The sequence below is a fragment of the Alligator mississippiensis genome, chromosome 2, assembly GCF_030867095.1.
Source record: "Alligator mississippiensis isolate rAllMis1 chromosome 2, rAllMis1, whole genome shotgun sequence".
Taxonomy (NCBI): domain Eukaryota; kingdom Metazoa; phylum Chordata; order Crocodylia; family Alligatoridae; genus Alligator; species Alligator mississippiensis.
The window spans coordinates 282,192,460-282,216,115 of record NC_081825.1 but is presented as its reverse complement, the minus strand read 5'-3'; the positions used below and the strand labels follow the sequence as shown (position 1 = coordinate 282,216,115).

The window sequence follows — 23,656 nt, the reverse complement described above, 5'->3', positions numbered from 1 at the left end:
TTTAGTTTATTACTTATAATAACCACTTTTTGTTTGATTACAGTAGCTACACAAAATATCAAAAATATAAAGAAAATGAAATGTGCATATTTAGAAGCAAGTTTCCAAATGTAAGGATTCCAAATGATTTATCTGTCCAGTATTGCAAAGTGGCATGATCTCCAAAAAGGAAGAGCCCCTGACAAATCATTCAAGTTAAAAGTATACATGATTAATGCATGTCCAGGACCTGGAATCAACATATCTTGGTTTTATTTTCAATCTTACAACAGATTTACTGTGTAATTTTACCTAACTCATTTTATCTCTGTCTGTCTAAATTTATTAATACTTCCATCATTTAGAAAAGCTTTCAGGGTTTAAATCTGATATTTAGAGTTGTATTTGTCTTTCTGAAACCACAGTTGGATCACTTAAGAGGGATTTTGGACATTGAGTTCAAGTGCTAAGTTTTTTACCTGGGAGTAATATTGGGTATCTATCCTCTGCAGATCAATGACAGAGCATGAACATAAGCACATTTGACTAGTGTTTTACTATTACTGTTAGCATTTGATACTTTGTTACTTGAGTTTTTGGATTAAAAAATGACCATTTTGTCTACCAAATAGATAAATACTTTGTGCTGGTTATCAAAGACCAGGTTTTCAAACATTGTTTATAAGCATTGGTCTGCTCCTGCTCCCACTGAAGTTTATGGGAAGCCTTGGATTCAGGATTCAGGTGTGTATTTATGGTGTAGATCAAGTAGGTAGGTTTGCAGATGCAGTTTATATTGGCAGACTAGACAATCACTTTAACTTGTTCACCCCACAGACATTTAGACATAAAAGTCTCATGTCCTCAAAAATGGCTAATGATTTGGGGTGACCAGCCTGAGGCAATTAACAATAAGACAGTGGGACCTGCAGGTATATAGCCACCTCAAAATGATCAGTCATTAACCAGCCTCAGACTTAGGCTCCTTGAAGCTGAGGCACCAAGATTTTTTGGCCAGGTTTGTAAATTTTAGAATTCAGTTGATTGATAAAATATTGGGCAAACCAACAATAGTTTACATTACCTAGAAGTGGAATAGGACCTGTATTTGGCCCAAAGCCAGCAACCTGGGGCTCAAATATGGCTCAAGTCAACAGAGATGAGTCTGGTGCTGTAAAACTAATATTCATAGGGCATTTGTGCAATACTGATAGGTTGAGCACCAACTATAAGCCACCACATTGGGGAAAAGAGCAGATTTAAATACATTGACACAGCTGCTTGTGGAAGATGAAGCCCTACCTACTTCCAGAATTTCTAATCCCTGCTGTCAGTTATTTGTTTCCCCCTTGTTTTCTATTTTTTAAATGCTGAGAGAAAGCCTTTTTTTTCCCTCCCCCTCTCCCAACGAAAAACCCACAACACACTATGCTTACACAAATAATTAAGTGAGAACAAGCCAAAGGACTCCATTAGAATAGAATTAATTTTAATCCATTTTATTGTGATTTGTGAGCAAGTAAGTTGATCAGTTCAAAGCAGCTTGCTGCAGAGATTTTAGCAGTCATTGTGAATCATGTAAAAACACTGTCAAAACAAGCAGGATATTTTTCCTATTCAGCTTGATTTGTCAAGCAATGTGGGCATGGCCTTGACTTTAGGCAGTGGCTGAAGGCTCACTGACTGCAATGGTACTACTCACGTGGTTAAAATGAAGGAGGTGCTTAAGTACTTTGCTGAATCAGAGCCTAGAGGAAATGGCCTAGATACCTACTACTTCAGGTCTTATGGGAACTTGTGTCTGTATAAAGAATGTATTACAGATAACTTGTTTTTAAAATGTTTTATTTTGATTTAAGAGTGGAGGAGAAAGTAAGAGCAAACCTTGGCCATTGAGTCTCCTGTGTTCACAGTCAACCATTTATGCCAAGAATACTAAAAATAATGCACTCCAACCTATTACATGAGAAAACTCCAAAGCCCATTGTTATCGGATCTGCGGGGTACTGCCTGTTCCTCTGGTTCTCGTCTGCCATGACTTCGATTTTATTAAGGGAGGAAAGAGAGAGAGTGTTAATAGGTACCCGTGGAGTAATGACGCTTGACCTGTCACGTAATTCCAGGTGCTTTATTCTCTTGTCTTTCTTTTACAGCGGCCCGGACCACAGGCGGCAGCTTATCCCCCTCCTACTCCCCAAGTCACCCTCATGCTTAAGGAAAGAGCACCAGCTTCACTGTCCTAAAGGTAAGTGCCAGCCAGGAGACTCGCGGTGCTAATTACCTCATTAGCAGCCCACGCAAACGAGGTCTTTTATCCCCTGCTGATTACTGTGAAGGGCATTTCTGGCTGTTCCCCCTCCATGGGTCTCGACCAGTGGGAGTCCTGACCCAGTCCCCCTGGGTGCGAGTCACTTCACACAAGAGGGCTTCTATCAGAGACCTTGTTACACCCATTATGAAAACAAAAGTGAAATACTGTACAACAGGCCATAGGTAGAAGGCAGGGGAGCCATGGGTATCACCAATCAATAGCAGAGAAATCAATTAATATATTCTCATAAAATCTTAGGAGGACTGGGCCTCACACTATGAGGGAAGGCAACTACCCTACCCTACCTCCACCCCAATGTTTCACAGTCTGACCTATATGGAAAAACATCCTAATCCCAAACCTGGTGATCAGTTTGACCCAGAGTGGAAGAACAAGATCCTCTAGCCAGGTACCCAAATGGTTTCTAAGTACTAGCAGGCGCACCAGTACATAAAACTCAAAAACTCCCACCTTTAGCTGTAGCCATTTCCAGTGCTACAAAGAAAGAGGAAAAAATATTCCTGAATTTAATAAAGAGAGATAATTCCTTCTGGCCCTGGAGCATGGGATTATCAGATACCTCTGGCCCAGAGATACCACTGGACTCTTAACATGGGAATTGCTAATACTCGGATCTTCATATAATATGTGTTTATTAGTGATCCAAAGGCATCTCTGTCCTATCATACTGTCCTTTCCATAGACCTGTTGAGTTCCACCTTGAAGTGATTTAGGTTCTTTGCTTCTGCTATGTTGCTCCTCTAAATGGTTACAAACTGTTCCTCACTTGTTCATAACAAGTCTGTAGCCATTTGATCTCAAGCCAATGTTGCCTTTTAACTTAAATGGCTCTTATTCCCCTTTTCACCCCCTGAATATATTGATTGAAATTAGTCATATCTCCTTTGAGCCTTCATTTTGCTAAGCTAATAAAGCCAAACTCTTTATGTCCCTTTCATAAAATAGGTTTTCTATTCCCTTAACCATCTTAGCAGCCCTTCTTTGTACCTGTTCCAAATTAAATAAATCTCCTATTGCTCTAAAAATACTCCTTCTATTGGCATATTCCTGGGCCCTGTGTTGCATGTCATAGTAAATTCTTGCACAAGATCCCATATCAGTTTTACAGGTGGCATAAATTAGCACAGACCTCATGTTTTCTGGTATTCCCAAGGTTTCTGTACTAACGCTGTCTTACTGTCATTCCTATTCCTTTGCACATATTCATGAGAGATTTAAACCCCAGAGTCTAAATAGCATTTAAGAAACATGTTTTCTTATCAGCTCATGCAGTGTGTAGAGAAATGTAGAGATCATGAGTGGTATCTTTCCCCTATAAAAGAAACGGAGTATTATGTAATCTCACATTAATGACGCTGTCTATCTATTGTTATATACTGTGAAGGATTTCTTCAGCAGGTTTATGGACAAAAAAAGATTAAAATATCAGACACTTGTTAAAGAGTGCAATTGATTATGCAATATACGCATCCTTTGTATTCTATATTACATATAACTGTTAAATGAGCTTGTAACAAGAAATGGGCCAAAAGCCATGCTCATTAAACTGCAAACAAGCCTTTCCAAAAACTTACCTATGATATAAAACAATATAAAATAGTCTGCAAAATGTAAGAAAAATTACAGGACTATGCTTCTTCCATTAAGAGACAAGATGATTAATGGTAGAGTTGGGACCAGAAGATCCAGTTTAATTCTGACTTTTGCCACAGTTCGTTCATGTTCTGATCCAGGGCTATATTTAACCCCATCTCTAGATAACAGTGACTAAGACTTTTATTGTTGTTAATTAAAGAGAAATATTTATGGAATAGAACAAGCAATAAAGCAAGTAGCAACCAGTCCTGTCAAAACACCTCCTTTGCCTAAGGATAAGAAGCTGTAGACAGTTTGTTCAGATGTTTTTCAGCAACTGAAAGAATACGTAGCCAATAAAAGCATGCTGTGATTGGGGAGTGGTTGAGGGGGATGCCTGGAGTCACAAGCCATGGAAGATTATACTGAGGTGCATGTTGGCATCTGTGCTAAGACAGAGATTGTAAATTGTGTGTTCCTGGAACCCTCCTGGCATTGCAAAGTGGTACATACCATTGTCAGAGCTAACAGGCCCTCAACCTGACTTTAATAAAAGAAAATATCCGAAGACCAGATGTTCTTCTGCCATGAGCAAAGCTATGGAAAAAGAAAAAAAGAAAAACAACTTTACAAAAGTCTACCTGGACAAGATCATGTATCCTTCCTTCCAGATGGATGGGAAAACAGGCCCATATAGCAGGACACAACCCCCTAAAAAACAAACACTTCTAGGTTCCACAGGGAATCCTGATCCAGCTTCACAGCTATTGGGCTATCCAATAGTTCCTTCCAAGAGCTTCTCAGCATTAAGTTGGTTATGCTGTGAAGCAGATACTGGGCACCTAAATGGGCTTAAGCAACTAAGTATAATTCTCATTTTGTCCTGTTCCAGTTCTGAAAATCCATTAATGCAGGGACACTCAACCTCCAGCTCATAGAGTCATGGGATCTGCCCTGCAGGGGTCTCCATGGGTTGAAAAATTTGGCAGTGGGATAGCGGTGGAAGTTCCATGCAGCCAGATCCAGCCTTGCCTGAGCCACTGCTGCTCCCTGTTCCCCCTGTCTTACACATCTGGATTGGGGCCAGTATGTTACACTCCTGCACCCTGCATTGGAGGAGAAGAAAATGATCAGGAACAGTCAGCATGGATTCACCAAGGGCAAGTCATGCCTGACCAACCTGATTGCCTTCTGTGATGAGATAACTGGCTCTGTGGATGCAGGGAAAACAGTGGACTTGATATACCTTGATTTTCGCAAGGCTTTTGATACTGTCTCCCACAGTCTGGGTTGAATGAATGAACTGTAAGGTGGATAGAAATCTGGCTGGATCATTGTAATCATTGGGTAGTAATCAATGGCTCAGTGTCTAGTTGGCAGGTGGTAACAAGTGGAGTGCCCCACCAGGGGCTGGTCCTGGGGCCAATTTTGTTCAATATCTTCATTAACTATCTGGAAGATGGGATGGATTGCACCCTAAGCAAGTTTGCAAATGATGCCAAGCTGGGAGAATATAGTAGATATGCTGGAAGGTAGGGCTCAGTTTCAGAGTGACCTAGACAAATAGGAGGATTGGGCCAAAAAAAATCTCATGAGGTTCAACAAGGACAAGTGCAAAGTTCTACACTTAGGATGAAAGAGTCCTATGCTCCCCTACAGGCTTGGGATCAACTGGCTAAGCAGCAGCGCTGCAGAAAAGCAACTGGGGGTTACAGTGGACAGTAAGCTGAATATGAGTCAGCAGTGTGCCAAGAAGGCTAATAGGATACTGGGCTGTATTGCTAGGAGTGTTGCCAGCAGATTGAGGGAAGTAATTACAGGAAACCCTTGCTATTCGCAGGTTTGGCATTCGTGGTTTCACATATTCGCAAATGTCGAACCTGCATCTTAAATACCCTTAAAGGAGCTCCTTGGGAGCTCCGTGCTTGGCGCCGCTGCGCTCCTGCCATCTCCGCTGTGCTTCCGCCATCACCAGTGCAGCCATGCCCCACAGCTGCCGGGGGCACTGCATTCATGAACGCAGTGCTTTAGTCACGGATTTCACCATGTGCGGGGGATACAAGAATGTATGCCCCGCGAATGGCGAGGGTCTCCTGTATTCCCATTTAGTCTGCACTGGTGAGGCCACATCTGCAATACTGTGTCCAGTTTTGGGTCGCCCACTATAGAAAGGATGTGGACAAGTTGGACAGAGTCCAGTGGAGGGCAACCAAAATGGTTTGGGGACTGGGGCACATGACTTATGAGGAGAAGCTGAGGGACCTGGACTTCTTTAAAAGTCTGGAGAAGAGAAGACTGAGGTGGATTTGATGGCAGCCTTTAACTATATGAAAGGTGGTTATAAAGAGGATGGAGCTAGACTGTTCCCAGTGGTGACAGATGACAGAATAAGGATCAATGGTCTCAAGTTGAAGCAAAGGAGGTTTAGGTTGGATATTAGGAAAAACTTTATCACAGGAGAGTGTTGAAACACTGAAATGGGTTACCTAGACAGGTGGTGGAATCTCCATCCTTGGAGGTTTTTAAGGCCCACCTCCACAAAGCCTTGGGTGGAGTGATTTAGTTGGGGATGGTCCCGCTGAGCAGGGGATTGGACTAGATGATCTCCTGAGATCCCTTCCAACCCTAAATTTCTGATTCTATGATTCTATGTCCATATCAGGTCCACTTCAACCTTCCCCCTCCCCAACATGTCCTGACTGGGGCGGAGCTGTTCCTTGCCCCTCCCCCACCCCCTGGCAGATGTATCAAGGTTGAGCTATACCCACCTTCCCCCATGGCTGGATCAGGCCCCTGCTGTACTGGCCACACATACTGGATTGAGCCCACTGGCTAGACCTAGTGCTACCCATTTAGCCCACAAGGCAAACAGGTTGGGCACCACTGCATTAACATGCCCACTCCTGTAACACCCCATCATTTTACCCTTAAGACTGTGGCTTTTCAGTGACTTAAGAGGAGTCACCTTTTGTATTGACTGGTTTTCAAGGACTTGCACAGGGTGCAATAGAATCACACTTAGGCAGCTAAATCCATTTATATACCTAATAAATTAACTAGAATCTGCCCCTTAGTGGCCACACTGTCATTGGCTTTCCATTCCATTTCTATACCCCTGTGAAATGAACAAAGGACAACATTATCTTCAAGGACAGATATAAATATGCTGTTTCATTACAGAAGCATGTAATCTAAAGAGGATCGGGGTAGCATGTTTTTTTCCTCACTTCTTAAACCAACACTTAATCTGGATTAAGTCTCAGCCACTTCACTCTTGTACAAGAACCAGGCCTGAGAAGGATGGAGGGGTGTTAGCAGATCACAGTCTAAATTTTAGTTAGCAATAGGCTGCACTTGAAAAAAAATGTAATTTTGGGGCTGTAACAACAGAAGTATTAGGTGTAAAACATAGGGGTGGAGTGGAGGGAAGTGATAGTGCCATTCTACTTGGCACTGCCTAGACCACATATAAGCTATAATATGCAGTTCTTAACTCTGCAATTTAAGGAGGACTTGGAGAAATTAGATAGAGTCCAGAGGCAGATGACAAAAAATGATAAAGATGTTGGAAGGCAAGCTGTACAATGAAAGGTTGAGAAAACTGGACATGTTTAGCTTGGAGAAGAGGCAATTAAGTAGAGACTTGATGCAGTCTTCAAAGATCTGAAAAGGTGCCACTGAGAAGAAGGAGAACATCTGTTCTCCCTTGTTGCAAAGGGCAGGATATGAAACAATAACTTTAAACAACAGCAAAGTATATTTAGTTTAGATACCAGGAAAAGCTTCCTTAGTGTCAGAAGCAGAATAGACTGCTTGGGAAAGTTGTGGAATTTCATTCATTGGAGGTTCAAGAAAAGCCTGGATAAGCATTGGACATGGATGGTTTAAGACTAATACTTCTGCATTTGTGCAGGGGGTCAACCAGATGACTCTGCAGGTCTCTTCCAATCCCATGATTCTATAAACCTCACCCTATAAGAAAAGTGCCCTTATCACTGGCCTAAAGTCATGCTTCCTCTTGCTTGATCTCTCTCTGACTCCACGATTCCTGCACTGCTGTCTACTCATTTGACAGGAGTAGAGGTCTAAGTTCAGTGTCATCTCCACACTTGTCTGTTTTCTGGTGGGTGTAGTCTCCTCAAGGGTAGAATATGTTGAATCCCCTCAGGCTGAGTAGAGTACCAGTGCTAGCCAGGAGGTGATTTGGGTAAAAGATGAGTAGTGAGTGCTACCATCACTATTTAAAAGCTAAGAGCGAACCAGCTGCTTGTATACAAAGAGATGGCTTAGGTGCCTGTGCCTAGGTGTAGCTTTCAGGCAACAAATTCAAGTCTGGTAGGCATGAACTGCAGAACAGGCATACTCCTCTGTCCAGTATTTCCCATTGCTTATTTTGGCCAATCCCCGCCACTCAGAAGGCTGAAATGTTAGGAATCCTGATCCTTGAAGGTTTCCTGAATAACTTAACTTGTGCTTCTGAATTTCACTAATGAAGCCAGGCAACTAACTTCCTGGCATGTGAATTCTCATCACTACCAAGCTCCAGTCCCTTTATGAGTCTCATTTTCTGTTTCTAATTTTCTTTTTATAAAATGGAGATAATAGGACATCCCAGAGAACGTTGTGAGGATAGAATTTATTTAAGGTGATGAAGGCCCCAAGCGCCTTAAGTTTTAATAAAGTGTTTATTATTTATTCTAGACACCATCAGTTTTAAATTAAAAATTTAGAAGTGTAAGCTGGGAGAAACAAAGCATTTACAATCATGAAAATGTAGTCACTGTTACTAAAAATATCAGCCAATGAATTACAGAGCAGCTCATTTTGACCATGTAAAAAGGCTTCTAGAAAAAGAAAAATTCCTCTTTTACAGTGATGACTCTTGCCCTTTAAAAAACAGCCAGATGCGATGCTCTCTACCCACAGGGTTCTTACGCAATGACAGCTACACTAACATTTGCTGACAAGCACTGCTTTTTGCTTGTAAAATCAGCTTAGTGAGTACAAAATTCCTTCAGCCTTTAAAATGGGTTACTATCAAATCCAGATACATGAAACACTAAACAAAGCAGTCTCATGCCTTACCATTACTATTTATTTGGTTAGAGCTGCGCATGAGATTGCCTCATGTCCTAATTCATGAAAGTGCCTGGGCTCCTGTCCATTCTAGCCAGCATTGCAGGATATATCTGAACACATGAAAGACAACCATTTGTTAATGTTTTTCTATCTAGACTTTTCTTCTGCGCTCATAACTACATTGTCTGCACAACGAACAGTACAACAGTAATATACACCATAGTCGTTTTGTTTATGGGTTTCAGAACAGTGCTACAAAATTACACATGAAAGCAACATGCCTGTATGTACACAAACACACACACACACACAAACACACACACACACACACATCCTGTGCCATATCTCCCTGTCAATCTCACATCCCTCTTATCTGCAAATTCCTCTCCCACAAGTAGAATTTTTTTTTCATTAATCCTATAAAACAGATTCTTCTATGAAGCTCTTTCTGCCATGTCACAGAATCAAGCTTTTAAAACTGGGTCATGAGAGTTTTTCCACCTTCTCAGAATGATTCTCTTTATATAACCCATGGAAATTTAAAACACGTTGTGGCCTCATAGATTAAATTAAAGCCATGTAGCAGATATAACTTCCATATAGTCAGTTTTTTCCATAGCATTTCTTTAACATCTAAAACAGGTGACCAGAAAGCTCTAGTATTAGGACACTGTCAAATAATGTATGCCAAACTACCAATCTGGGTCATTACTGCCAAAATATATCATTGTCCAACTGTAGACCAGATCTGAACAAATTCAGGAATCCAATCTGTTCTTGAAACAATTTAAATGGTTACAACTTAGATTTACCAAACATTTTACAATGCAATTCAGAAAATATTTAACACAGTCTATTATTTAAGGCAGAACTGTCCAACTAAAGACTTAAATTGTGGCCTGTGGGCCCAGGTGGCTGCCTCTTGTGCTGCCATGCAGAGGGGGAGAGCTTAGGAGCCTGCGTGCCACTAGCACAGGCTGTGCAGGGATGGGTGGGAATCCCTAGGGGGATGGTCCCCTGAGCATGTGACCTAGGGGCCACACACCAGCACCACCTGCAGGCCTCAGCCTCAGTGTTGGACAGTCTTGATTGTGGGTCTAGCTCTTGCTGTTTTGATGTCCAGGATAAAGATACAGGACTAGGCTTTAAATTTGCATTTTCACCCTTCTTAGTGGGACTAAACTGAACAAGTCAAAGAAAGTAGCACAAGTATCACTCTAAAATACTGGGACTGGATGGGAGGAGGAGCTATTGGAATAAATGAGAGAGCAATAGGAAATGACTTAGCTTTGAACAGGAATGCAAATAACTTACAGTTGCATTACCTTTCACTTGCCAAATTAAATTATTATTATTTGTATTATAGCACATAGGACCTCTGCTCTACTCTATAAGAATGTATATGGAATTGGAAAAGCCGGGATCCTGAATTGTTTTGTCTGAAAGAAGCAGAGCTAATTAGTAGGCATAGCACTGCAAGAATATAACTATGCTGCTTCCACTTTCATGGATAATATGTGCAAAGCTAGCTTGGGATAGTTGCACAGTGCCAGTGCCCTTGCTTCAACCATGTTTCAGACCAAATTTGGTCCACAGGTTGCTAGCTGGGGACCAGCTTTTCTTCAGGCATTTTGTACTGAATCCCCAGTGTGAAATCCAAGGCTCCCTTGCAAGAAAAATTAACAAAAATATTGGCATATGGGTCATGGAGAAAGTTAAAGAACCATTCAATGGGTGCATCTACATGTGTATTAGTGTGAATGAGTAAACTCCAGAGCTTATTGCTCCTCAGTTTATTGCTCCTGGGTGCTCCATTTGAACATGCAATAAGCTCCGGCATTTACTCCTGCACAGCATGTTGAACCAGGTCAGAGAAGTCCCAGCTGCCAGGAGGCCCTGCAGGTGTCAACCTGCCAGCTCCTGGCTGCTCCCTCTGGCTCAACATTCTGCAGAGGGGCTGGCTGGGGCATGAGGGTGCTTCAGTACAGGGCTAGCTGGCAGGCAGCCCCAGCACTGAATCACCCTCATGTCCCAGACAGCCAGGGCAGCATCTACACATGCACTACTGTGGAGTTTTTTATTCCTCAGCAGGTTAGTAGTTGGACTTACAAGTACTATTCCACAGTGGAGTAAATTAGTTTGCTCCAGCCTAATACGGGTGTACCTATAGACACTGAGATGTTAACTGCACAGTAAGCTTCTCACGTAGATACACCCAATGAAAGCTCATTAAGGACATTAGTTATGAAAAGTTCTTGCCCTGGGTGTGGAGTAAGAAAGGATTCCATGAAATGCCTAAAAGTGCTGTCACTCTGAGTGACAGAAGAGAATGATGTTATCATTTTGTTAAATAGAACACTAATCGGGATAGTAATTGGTATCAGCTAAAAATACAATCCATACTGTAAGTTTACTCAGAGCAAAAGAGAGCACAAAGCTGTCCCTCTGGCCTGACTAGCAGCTCTACTAGTTACATGGGTGTGTCTACATGTTCATTAATGTGCTTTTCCTAATGCACATTACATTTAGTACTTCCATTGTGAGATACTAGAAAAGGGTGCATTAGCCTATTTTAATGCACATCAGCAAAAGTGCATGTTTTTTGTGGTGCTTTAATGCACATTAAAATAGGCTAATACACATGAAAGCACATGTGTAGATGCATCCACAATGTCACAAACAGGAGTTCAGGAGCAATTAGTATTTCCTATCTCTGGACCAGGAAAGACTGGGGGCATCAGAAAATACATATACCAGCTAAACCATGATAATTTTACTTCCATTTTATATTATGAAACGTTGAGAAAGACACTGGATTCATTAAAATATCCAACAGTAAAAGAAAATGCTTAATTAAACAAAAGAGCCAACTGACAAAGCAGCGGGTCTGACATGATTGCATGAAAGAAAGGGAACGTGATGAAGTACTGATGTACCATGTCTGTGATCATCAGAGAGGCAGTAGAGAGGAACACACAGGCACTGGGGGCAAAAATGTCATTGACAAGATATAGGGACACAATTAAAAAGGTGAAGTGCTTTCTATATTACTACCATACCAGTATTTATGTTAGGGAATCCAGCCACAATTCCAGTTAATGATATATATGGCAAATTCACCTGGGAAAGTGCCTACTTTTTACTAATTGTGTCAATGACATTGTGTCATTTGTGTCCCCAAAGAGACACTTGCCTGCCTGTACACGAATGCCAGGAGCTTGAAGAATAAACAGGAGGAACTTGTCCTCCTACTTAACACAAATAATTATGATGTCATAGGGATAACGGAGACCTGGTGGGACTCCACCCATGACTGGACCACAGGTATAGATGGCTATAACCTGTACAGGAGAGATCGAGTGGACAAAAGGGGCAGGGGTGTAGCTCTCTATGTCAAGGAGAGCTATGTGTCCCTGCAAGCCAATATTGGCAACTAGGGTAGATGACTAGAGACCCTCTGGGTTAAAATCCGTGGGGAACATGGCACAGGGGACACAATGGTGGGAGTCTACTACAGACCTCCCACCCAAAGTCAAGAGCTGGACCAGGAGTTTGCCAGGGAATTGGATGAGGCCGCACGCTCCCAGTCCATGGTTGGCATGGGAGACTTCAACTACCCAGACATCTCATGGGAAGAGCACTCAGCTAAATCCAAGCAATCGCAAAGCTTCCTCTTGTGCATGGATGACCTCTATCTGACACAAGAAGGCTACGGGCCGATGAGAGGTAAAGCGCTGCTCGACCTGGTAGTGGCTACAGGGGATGACCTAATCAGCGACCTAACAATCGATGGGAAGCTGGGTGACAGCGACCACGAGCTGATCACCTTCACCATCTGCCATAGAGCTGGCAAGTCAGTCAGCAATACAGAAGTCCTTGACTTCAGGAAAGCTGACTTTGACAAGCTCAGGAGGCTTGTCAGTGAGGCCCTAAGGGACCATGACCCCCAGCGGAGGGGAGTGCAGGGAGAGTGGTTGCTCCTCAAGGAAGCGATCCTCAGTGCACAAGCTAATGCTATTCTGTCTCAGAGGAAATGCAGTAAAAGGGTACAGCAGCCCTCTTGGCTCTCCAGGGAACTAGCGGACCTGCTGCGGCTAAAAAGGAAGATCTACAAAGGATGGAGGATGGGATCCACCTCCAAGGAAGAATATTCGACACTGGTCTGGACCAGCAGGGAGCAAACCAGGGAAGCCAAGGCTGTGACTGAACTCCAGCTGGCTACAAGTATCAAGGACAATAAAAAGTCCTTTTTTAGATATGTGGGGAACCAGAGGAAAAGCAAGGGCAACACTGGACCCCTGCTAAACCAGATGGGACAACTGACAACCGATGCCCAGGAAAAAGCCAACCTACTAAATGGGTACTTTGCGTCGCTCTTTCATCAGTCCCATGGGATGCCCCTGCCCATTACGGGACAGGGAGGCCTGGGTGAGGGAGAATCCTTGCCCTCCATCAATGCTGAACTCATGAAGGAACACCTTGAGAGGCTGGATACCTTCAAGTCAGCTGGCCCTGACAATTTACACCCCAGGGTATTCAAGGAGCTAGCTAGCTTCATAGCCCAGCCCCTGGCATGGATCTTCGAGAACTCCTGGCGCTTTGGTGTAGTGCCCGAAGACTGGAAGAAGGCTAATGTGGTGCCTATCTTCAAGAAAGGGAGAAAAGTGGATCTGGCAAACTACAGGCCCATCAGACTGGCCACTATCCCGGGGAAGGTCTTAGAAAAGATTATCAAAGAGGCCATTCTTAATGGACTGGTGGATGGCAACATCCTGAGGGACAGCCAGCACGGGTTTGTTGTAGGTAGGTCTTGCTTGACCAATCTTATTTCCTTCTACAACCAGGTGACCTATCACCTGGACAAGGGAGAGGAGATTGATGTTGTGTATCTTGACTTCAAAAAAGCCTTTGATTTGGTATCCCATGGTCACCTCTTGGCAAAACCGGCCAACTGCGGCCTTGGGTCCACCACAATCTGCTGGCTGGGGAACTGGCTCCATGGTTGGATGCTTAGGGTGGTGGTTGATGGAAGTCAATTATCATGGTGCCCTGTGACCAGTGGGGTCTCTTAAGGCTTTGTCCTTGGACCTATATTGTTCAAAATCTTCATTAATGATGTGGACATTGGAGTCAGAAGTGGACTGGCCAAGTTCGCTGATGATACCAAACTTTGGCGTAAAGCATTCACACCTGAGGACAGGAGGGCGATCCAGGCTGACCTTGACAGGCTCATGAAATGGGCAGATGAGAACCTAATGGTGTTTAACACCGAAAAATGCAAGGTTTTCCACCATGGGAAGAAAAACCTGCAGCATCCTTATAGGCTCGGCAGTGCTAGGCTGGCTAGCACTACGGATGAAAGGGACTTGTGGGTCATGATTGACCACAAGATGAACATGAGCCTTCAATGTGATGCTGTGGCTAGTAAAGCGAGCAAAACGCTGGCTTGCATCCACAGATGCTTCTCAAGCAAATCCCAGGACGTCATTCTCCCGTTGTACTTGGCCTTGGTGAGGCCACAGCTGGAGTACTGCATTCAGTTTTGGGCTCCACGATTCAAAAAGAATGTGGAGAAGCTTGAGAGAGTCCAGAGAAGAGCCACGTGCATGATCAGAGGTCAGGAAAACAAACCTTACGACGACAGGCTGAGAGCTATGGGATTCTTCAGCCTGGAAATGCACAGGCTCAGGGGTGATCTGGTAGCAGCCTATAAGTTCATCAGGGGTTCTCACCAGGATCTGGGGGAATGTTTGTTTGCCAAAGCGCCCAAAGGGATGACAAGGTCAAATGGTTATAAACTCCTGCAAGTCTGTTTCAGCCTGGACATAAGGAAGAACTTCTTTACTGTCCAAACCCCCAGGGTCTGGAACAGCCTGCCGTCGGAGGTGGTTCAAGCACCTACTTTGAATGCCTTCAAGAGAAATTTGGAAGTTTATCTTGCTGGGATCCCATGACCCCTGCTGACTTCCTGCCTTGGGGGCAGGGGGCTGGACTCAATGATCTTCCGAGTTCCCTTTCAGCCCTAATGTCTATGAAATCTATAATCTATCTACATAGCTAGACAGTAATAAATACCCAGTCATTAATAAGGTTAAGGTTATGGGTAATGGAACATGTTTGAAGTCCCACGTACACCCCAACAATCACCTCTGCTAAGGGATGACTTTCGAAGGGCTGGATAAAAACAGTCAAATCCCTCCTAAACCCACCTATCCACCTCCTTCTCCCAAGAGCTCAAAAATCTTGTTTCATCATCTTGGCTGCTTAGAACATGCTGTCTACTTAGTGTCCATCTTGCTTAGACTATAAGTTCTTCTGAGCAGGGTTTGATTCCTATTTTCTGTATCTTGTACAGCTCTGAGCACATTATTTGTTAAACACCTACAAAGAAAAATATCACCAACGTTAGACTTGTTTCAGATAAGAACCAGTCCAAATGCAATACTAATTTAATCCAAACTGGTTTGCCTATAATAACTAATAACAATAAAATGATGCCTCTGCTTCAACAGAAATATCCAGTTAATGCATTCATCTTACATTCATAACCACATATATAATCAACCAAAACAGTAAATAAACCCAAACTGTCAGAGCAATCTAATAAGCTCCTCTCCGATACTAGAAACTATTCATATTGAAAGGGTACCTATAAGAGCTGCTCATACTGATATTCAGAAACCTATTTCAGCACCTAAACACTGACACCTAAGTTGGGAAATTTTGCCAATTTAATTTCTGCCTTTTTTAACATTGTTTTAAGAAATTAACTAAAATGCATCGACTGGATATTTTGAAAAGCATGGTTATTTTCATTCCAATGAGATCCAAGATCTAAAAGAATTTCTAAGTTACCATATCTAAGTTTTGTGATAAGTAATCATGAAGAATATTTTCTAAGATCAAGAAATTTGTATTTAATTCTGCATGCCAAATTAATTGGAAGAGAGATTGAATTATATCTGTATCAGCCACCATTAAACATGGGCAGATACTGTTTATTGTTAAGCAAAGTTTAGCTATCACTCCAAAACACAAGACTGTAATGTACATCTCTGTAAAATAGATGCAAGGGTCTTTGGCTGAAGAGCACACAACACCAGTTGGGAGGTGGAGAAAACAGAAGAGCACAGGTGCCATTGAATCCCTGTTGAATCCTATTGATCTGGACCTGGGCCATTTGTGTGCCTGACCAATCTCTGCTGTGAATTAGAGCAGTCTGAAGGCTACTCTAATACAAACTGCTGCCAATAGCTTCAAGAGGTCTAATAACAGGTGGGGATTTCTGAGGTGTCAGATTCCTGACTGCATCTCTTTTTCCTACCTGGGTTCAGTGTCATTGTAGAATCTGATTTCTCCAGGGAACACTTACTTTGGTTTCAGGGACAGCTGTGCAGGTAGAGTGGTGCAAAGTAGTCCTAGAGCTCAGGGATTCTATATATATAGCTTGAGAAGGTAGAAAGCTGGTGAAGTTCTGGTTACAAGTTGCCAAGCCCATGTAAGTTTTACTGAATGTGTTTGGTTTATTTAATCCATATGTTTGCATTTTAAATAATGTAGAGGATGTTATATTAAATAGACAGTGGCAGAAACATTTATTATAAGACACGGCATGAAGGAAGCTGGCCCTTTAAAGTAACACTGGAGTAAAGGAATATATTCATGCATTCCCTGAGTACTTAGTATTTATCAACTCAAAGGATAGGGAAAGACCTTCAGAATTAAAGTCCTAATTACCAACAAAGTTTATATTTATAAGGGAAGAGGGATTTCGAAGAAATTATTTTATATGTTCTTTAAGAAAAAAAACATACCTCTAAAAACAAAATATCCTTTACCTACGTTACAAAAAGTAGTCCTTGGATTATTAAACAATTAACCACCTTAAAAAACTTAGGTTACTTTTTTCATAGATTTTCATAGACATTAGGGCTGGAAGAGACCTTGGAAGATCATCGAGTCCAGCCCCCTGCCCAAAGGGCAGGAAGTTAGCTGGGGTCATAGGATCCCAGCAAGATAAGCATCCAGTTTGCTCTTGAAGGTGTTCAATGTAGGCGCTTGAACCACCTCTGGTGACAGGCTGTTCCAGACCTTGGGGACTTGGACAGTAAAGAAATTCTTCCTTATGTCCAGCCTGAAACGGTCTTGTAGTAGTTTATGACAGTTCGACCTAGTCGTCATCTCTTGGGGTGCTCTGGTGAACAAACGTTCCCCCAGATACTGGTGGTCACCCCTGATAAACTTATAGGTGGCCATCAGATCACCCCTGAGTCTGCGCTTTTCCAGGCTAAAGAGCACCAAGGCTCTCAGCCTCTCATCGTAGGGTCTGCTTCCCTGACCTCTGATCATGCGTGCGGCTCTTCTCTGGACTCTCTCAAGCTTCTCCGCATCCTTTTTGAATTGTGGAGCCCAAAACTGGACACAGTACTCCAGCTGCGGCCTCACTAAGGCCGAGTACAACGGGAGAATGACGTCCCGGGATTTGCTTGAGAAGCATCTATGGATGCAAGCCAGTGTTTTGGTCGCTTTACTAGCCGCAGCATCGCACTGCAGGCTCATGTTCATCTTGTGGTCAATGATGACCCCCAAGTCTCTTTCTTCCATAGTGCTAGCCAACATAGCACTGCTGAGCCTATAAGGATGCTGTGGGTTTTTCTTCCCAAGGTGGAGAACCTTGCATTTATCAGCATTGAACACCATCATATTCTCATCCGCCCACTTGCTGAGCCTGTCCAGGTCAGCCTGGATCACCCGCCTGTCCTCTGGTGTGGATGCTTTGCCCCAAAGTTTGGTGTGATCGGCGAACTTGGCCATTCTGCTTCTGACTCCAGTGTCCACATCATTAATGAAGATGTTGAACAGTATGAGTCCAAGGACAGAGCCTTGGGGGACCCCACTGGTCACAGGACACCATGATGAGTGACTTCCATCAATTACTACCCTCTGGGTCCGACCACGGAACCAATTTTCCAGCCAATGGATTGTGGAGGACCCAAAGCGACAATTGGCCAGTTTCTCCAAGAGGTGATCATGGGAAACCAGATCAAAGGCTTTTTTGAAGTCAAGATATATGACATCAATCTCTTCTCCCTTGTCCAGGTCATAGGTCACCTGGTCGTAGAAGGAAATGAGATTGGTCAAGCAAGACCTACCCGCAACAAACCCGTGCTGGCTATCCCTTAAGATGTTGGCGTCGGCCAGTCCATTAAGGATGGCCTCTTAATAAACTTTTCTAAGATCCTCCCTGGAATAGAAGTCAGGCTGATGGGCCTATAGTTAGCCAGATCCACTTTCCTACCTTTCCTGAAGATAGGCACCACATTGGCCTTCTTCCAGTCTTCAGGCAGTACACCAGAGCGCCAAGAGTTTTCAAAGATCCGTGCTAGAGACTGGGCTATGATGCTTACCAGCTCCTTGAGTACCCTGGGGTGAAGATTGTCAGGGCCGGCTGACTTGAAGGTATCCAGCTTCTCAAGATGTTCCTTCACAAAGTCAGCATTAATGGAGGGCAGGGGATCACCCTCACCCGGACTTCCCTGTCCCGTAGCAGGCATGGGCGTCCCATGGGACTGATGAAAGACCGACGCAAAGTACCTATTTAATAGGTTGGCTTTTTCCTGGGCATCAGTTGTCAGTTGCCCCATCTGGTTCAGCAGGGGTCCAATGTTGCCCTTGCTTTTCCTCCGGGTCCCCACATATCTGAAAAAGGACTTTTTATTGTCCTTGATGCTCAAAGCTAGTTGGAATTCAGTTGCAGCCTTGGCTTTCCTGGTATGCTCCCTACAGGACCGGACCAGTGCAGAATAATCCTCCTTGGAGGTGACTCCCATCCTCCATCCTTTGTAGGCCTCTCTTTTTAGCCTCAGGAGGTCTGCTAGGTCCCTGGAGAGCCAGGGGGGCTCCTGTGCCCTCTTGCTGCCTTTCCTCCGAGATGGAATAGACTTAGCTTGTGCATTGAGGATCGCTCCCTTGAGGAGCAACCACTCTTCTTGAACTCCCCTCTCCCTGGGGGTCATGGTCCCTTAGGGCCTCACTGACAAGCCTCCTGAGCTTGTCAAAGTCGGCTTTCCTGAAGTCAAGGACTTCCGTGTTGCTGACTGACTTGCCAGCTTTTCGGTGGATGGTGAAGGTGATCAGCTCGTGGTCGCTGTCACCCAGCTTCCCATCGAACACTAGGTCGCCAACTAGGTCATCCCCGGTAGCCAGCACCAGGTCGAGCAGCGCTTTGCCTCTCGTTGGCCCATAGACTTCTTGAGTCAGGTAGAGGTCATCCACGCACGAGTGGAAGCTTTGCGACCTCTCGGATTTTGCTGAGCGATCTTCCCACGAGATGTCCAGGTAATTGAAGTCACCCATGACAACCATGGTCCTGGAACATGCTGCCTCAGCCAGTTCCCGGGCAAACTCCTGGTCAAGCTCAGGACTTTGGGTGGGAGGTCTGTAGTAGACTCCCACCATTGTGTCCCCTGTGCCGTGTTCCCCACGGATTTTAACTCAGAGGGTCTCCAGTCGTCCACCCTGGTCGCCAATATTGGCTTGCAGGGACGTGTAGCTTTCCTTAACATAGAGAGCTACACCCCCGCCCCTTTTCTCTACACGATCCCTCCTGTACAGGGTATAGCCATCTATCCCCGTGGTCCAGTCATGGGTGGAGTCCTACCAGGTCTCTGTTATCCCTATGACATCATAATTATTTGCACTGAGCAGGAGGATGAACTCCTCCTGCTTATTCCCCAAGCTCCTGGGGAAGCTTATTATCTACACTATTTGTTTAGATTTTGTAATTCATTGAGCATGGATATACAAACCAACTAGTCGGTTGCCTAAATCAGCATCATTTTCTGGTTCTTATGTTATTAGGATGCTACAATTTCAGGGTTGTAAATGCTGCAGCAGAACAGTTATGTATGTCAAATGAGCATCTTCAGGTAATTCTATAATAAATACATAAAACTGGAAATTTTTGCTATTTGTTTCATATCAGATCAAATTCTATAAAACCTGAGGTCAAGATTAACTTGACAGTCACTATTTGCCTCCTAGGCCCCTGGCAATCATTACACTTAAGACATGATTAAACAGTCAATCACATTTTAAATAATAACCCAGTCACATGTTCATACAACTAATGGTGCAGTAAAACAGGGAATGAGCCACCGTTATCAAACAAAATATGCAAAACTTTGTGGCTGGTTCCCATTGCACTTTTAATTGAACATGTGACCAGTGCTGATCACCTGATTGGAGTTCTCAGAGTCGGGAGTGCCAGTCTTCTGAGGCTGGGAGCGCTGATCAGCTGTGCACTGGATCTCTTCAAGACTAGTGTGTTCCCATGCCTAGGAGTGCCAGTTAGCTGTTTGACACACCTGAGGCTGGGAGCACCAATCAGCTGACTTAAACCCTGAGCCATGGGAGCACTGGGCACTAGGGCTGTGCAAAGCTTCAGTAGCCAATTTGATTTGGAGGAGATTTGGCTTGATTTGGCGGCCGAAACTCTGAATCTGAATCTAATCGAATTGGGAGACCCATTAAAAGCTCCAAATCAAATCGGAAGCCTCCAAATCGATTTGGAAAAGATTTGGTGCTGATTCAGAGATTTGGCCATAGACTAAACAGGCACCAATCCTCGAGGACACTGGACACAGCTGCCTCCAGCTGGTAAGTCTGTCATGGTGGGTCAAGGGCGGAGAGAAGAGGTATGGGGGAGGGCAGATCAATGCCCCCACGGCAAGGGAGGGATTGGGGCTGGGACAAGCTGCCCAGCCAGGGTGGGGGGGTGCAGAACTCAGGGAGGGGGGCTCCTGCCACTGCATGCCACTCCACACCACCGGTCCAGGAGGGCATGGGAGTGGGCGTGTGCCCCCGGATCTGCGTGGGGTAGGCTGGCCTGGGCTGCACTCCGGGAGGCTAGCCCCAGCCTCCTGTCACCAGGCTGCACTCCATGGGATGAATGGAGCCAGAGCTACACTCCTGGCAGCTAGCCCCAGCCACAGCCCAGAGCACAGCTCTGGCTCCACCCACCCTGCAGAGTGCAGTGGAGTGGGGACTATGAGGGTCTGCAGCCACTCTAAAATTCCCCATAGCCCCCCTGCTGCCAGCCCCTCCCCAATCCGGGTACACGTGCCCACACCATGCCCCGACACCGCTTAGCCAGCCAGGGTGCAGCAGGATGAAACTGCGGCTTGTCTGGGAGGCACAGGGAGGCTGGAGTGGCTTCTGCCACTGTGCGCCACTTGTCCGAGGCAGCACAGTAGCACCGTCCTGTGCCTCCCTGCCCCATTTGAGTGAGCAACAGGGGGGCGTAGCTCCCACTCTCAGTGCCTTCCCCCCTGGAGCGAACCACACCTGCATCGTGACTCCCAGCCCTGTCCCCGCTGGGCAACCAGCAGCAGAGCATAGCCCCCACTCCCAGCGCTGCTGCATCTGCATCCTGCACCCCCTGGCCCTGGCTGGACAAGCTGCAGAAGGGCAGACCCCCGCTCCCAGCACCTTCTGCTGCCCATCTGGAGCACAGCCCAGCCCAGCCTGCCCCGTACAGATCTGGGGGCACACACCCACTCCCATGCCCTCCTGGATTGGTGGCACATGGCAGTGTGCAGTGACAGAAGCCCCCCTCCCTGAGTCCCACTCCTCCCAACCCCAGCTGGGCAGCTTGTCCCAGCCCCAGCCCCAATCCCTCCCTCATTGTGGGGGCGTTGATCTACACCCCCCACACACCCCTTCCCTCCCCTCTCTGCCCACCACAACAGACTTACCAGCTGCAGGTAGCTGTGTCCAGCATCTTCGAGGACCACTGCCTGTTTAGACTGTGGCTGAATCTTCTGATCCGAATCAGCTGAATTGAATAGGGACAGTGATTTGAATCACCAAATCGAATCACTGTCCCTCCAAATCGGCTGAATCTGAATCCGAATTGAATACTTGCTGCTTTGCACAGGTCTACTGGGCACCTGGCTTGCTACTTACTAGGGCTGTGCAAAACAGCACCACTTTATTTCGATTTCCATTTCACTGTTTCAAGGGCACAGTGTTTTGTTTTGAGTTTCATTTAGTTTCAAAAGCACTGTTTCATTTTGTTGAAACTGTTTTGCTGTTTCAACACTGTTTCACCACTTCTCCCATGGGCTATAATGGGGAAACACAAAACTGCCTATAACTTGGTCACTGTTTGGCAGATTTGGATGAAAACAGCAGAGATGGTAGCCCCTCTAAGGGCATGAAACCTGCTAAGTGTCAAGGGGATAGGTACAGGGATTTCTGGGAAACTGCACCTCAAATTCTTGAAAGCAAAACTCATGTCACTTGTAAGTGTGAAGGCACAGGGGGGTGAAAACTGCAGGGATGATAGACCCTGCTGAGGCCATAAAGCCTGCCAGCTTTCAGGGAGATAGGTGCAGGGGTTTCTAGGAAACTGCACTTCAAGCTGCTGACAAGCATAACTTGTGACGTATAACTGTGTGTGTGTGTGTGTGTGTGTGTTAAGGCGCACCCTCACTGGTGCTGAGGCCTCCTCCTCCTCTACAACCTCATCCCAGTCCACCCCTTTAAATGACAGCAGGTGAAATAATAACTCAGTGAGCAGCAACACAGTAGCACCAGCAGCATCTCAGGCAGCCAAACTGTGACAAAGCCTTTCTTTCCTCTCCTGCAGGAGCTTCTTTTCCAGCGTGTGTATTAAGGCTTGCCCTCCTGCATCCTTCCCCCTTTTCCCCCTCCCTCTCCTTATTTTCTGGTAGGCCCAGCTTCAGCTTTGAAACTCAAAACATTTCAAAACTTTCAAAATGTTTCGGCTGGAAGTCCCTTGTTTCATTTTGATTTTGCTGTTTCAAGTTGGAAATGAGTCAAAACAGCGTCAAAATGAAACAGCATCAAAATGAAACAGCCCTACTACTTACCGGTGCAGGGGGAGCCCAGGATCACGATTCGAAGCTCCCTGTGCACTGGAATTAGAGTGTAACTGAGATCTGCTCCCCAATCTTGCAATGCACGTGTAGCCTGGAAGGAGGTGTGATTGTTGGGAGCAGATCCCATCATGCCTTTTACTGAAAGTTTATCAGTGGTCCTAGTTTAAGAATCTATTTTGCATGGTGAAATGTATTTAGTACAAGAAATCCCTCTCTTTACTAAACATAATTATTGAGTCCTTTTCATTTAACACATGGTATATGGTCTACACATAGGGTTTCTATAGGAGGGAACTAATTTATAGAGGACTCTGTTTCCTTTGGCTAACCTATGAGCCTGGCCTAGTCATTCTACTTAATAATGGTTCATCTTATCCGTCTCCTTAGGAAGAACAATTAGGATGTTAGTCACACTAATGAGACAAAAGGAAGGTTCTATAAATGGTCCCTGTGTTTCTATTGCTCTTTGATCTTTCTGTAGCAAGGCCAACGTGTTTCCCTTTATTTTCCAAAACAGGGTGATTTAAAAGTTGCCTTTGAGCAGTTCAATATTATTCTTGTGTTGAATAGGCAATATCCCCACTACATCTATGTGTGAGATTTGATGTCAACCCTTATATCATGAGCTGCTTTCATCCAGCTCAGGGCAGCAGGTTTTTAAATATCATCCATCAACCACATGTGCTGCCTGTGAGACATTGTTTTCAGCAATTCTTCAGAAAGAAATGACCACTCTGATGTGCTCGGATGAAAGAGGAAGACTGATTTGAAAGCTGGATTTCACTTG

The 23,656-nt window shown here is 44.7% G+C and overlaps 1 long non-coding RNA gene across 1 annotated transcript in view; it reads right to left on the bottom strand.

The window, feature by feature from the left end:
* Nucleotides 1-1,807: 1,807 nt before the first annotated feature.
* Nucleotides 1,808-23,656, bottom strand: part of LOC132248834 (uncharacterized) — a 37,699-nt gene continuing 15,850 nt past the window's right edge. The window contains exon 3 of the long non-coding RNA XR_009460286.1: nucleotides 1,808-2,017. This is a non-coding gene — a long non-coding RNA (uncharacterized LOC132248834). The remainder of the gene's footprint in view (nucleotides 2,018-23,656) is intronic.